The sequence below is a fragment of the Arachis duranensis genome, chromosome 4 (genome assembly GCF_000817695.3).
Source record: "Arachis duranensis cultivar V14167 chromosome 4, aradu.V14167.gnm2.J7QH, whole genome shotgun sequence".
Taxonomy (NCBI): domain Eukaryota; kingdom Viridiplantae; phylum Streptophyta; class Magnoliopsida; order Fabales; family Fabaceae; genus Arachis; species Arachis duranensis.
Window position 1 is genome coordinate 93,221,796 of NC_029775.3, and position 1,519 is coordinate 93,223,314.

Genomic DNA, 1,519 nt, shown 5'->3' on the forward strand with positions numbered 1-1,519 from the left:
ATATATTTTATATCAATAATTAATTATATGACTGTTTGTAGTATATAAGTACCATAGTACACCGTGATGTACGCGAGTATGCGAGTCATTACTCAACTTAACTTGGATCGGGACTAGTTTAATATAAACCGACGATTTTTAATAGATTTTGTATCGATTTAATTATTAATTCAATTTGATATTTAAATAATTTAAATCAGACTAATCACGAGACCAGTTCACCAATTTTCTAATGAAATCGAACGATTTGGTTCGATTCTAATAACAATGCATTATGTTAGCAATTTTAGTTAAAAAGTTGTCGATTCTTGTAAGGGTGTTAATGCTTGGCTTAATTGTGCCTATGTCGGTTCTATTTTCTTCCCAAGGTAGCAGCGAAGAAAATTTGTTGTGGGTTCAATGTCGTATCAATGTTTCTCTTCTCTCAGTAGTTTTCCACCTTCAGCCACACGGAGGAAAATTCCATAATTATCTTTTTTTCTTCTCTATTTTCTCGTTTTATTTTTTCTTGAACCAAACAAAGGGTATACGAAAAATGATCACGTGCCTTTTTTAACTGTTTTAATGTTTAGTGGAGAAATATGTCATCAAAATTTGATAAAAAGAGTGTTAAAATTTGATTTCTATTGTCTTATTGTTTATGCTTCAATTTTTTCTTGAACCGAAAAGCCTAAAATAAGAAACGTACTAATTTCTTTTTTAAAAGAAAAACGTACTAAATTATAGACATAAATTTATTAAATAATTAGTATTTTTATCTGTAATAATTATAAAAATATAAATATTTTAAAATTATATTTTTTTATTATGATATTATAGATTATGACACAAAAAATTTATAAAATCAAATAACTTTTATAAAAAAATTATAAAAAACAAAAGTTCTCATCGATTAAAAAAATTCTAAGTCTCTATAAATAAAAAATTAAATAATAAAATTTTTAATTATTATTTTCATGTAAAAGAGTTTAATTTTTTATTAATAATTAATTTTAATATTTGTTATCTAAAATTGAAAATGATTTAACTTGTATATTTTTTATTATGTGTTAAGTCTGTTGCACAAATAGAAATAATTAATTTTTATGTTTGCTATTTAAAAATAATATTTTTTTCTCTCTATGTATATAAAAATATAATTAGATATTACCATAAAAAAATATATATTGATAGTTATAAAATTAACTTAAAATTAATTTTTTAAACAATTGAATCTTGATTTTAACTTTTAATCATAACATTAGTATTCTCTCTAAATTATATTTAATAAATATTTAAAAGAAGAGAAATGAAAATATAGATTAGAAAGATAAGCAGTGAAAATTTAAAACTAAATAAAAAACTAAAAGATATGTATATAATAATAATATCTTTTATTTGAATTATATTATTTTGTTAATTTTATTTTTTTAGAACAAAAAGATATAAAAAATAGAGAACGAGAGAAAAGAGAGAGAAAGATAAAGATGAAGATTGAGAAAGGGAGTTTGTTAATTTTAAAAACAAAAATTATTTTAAT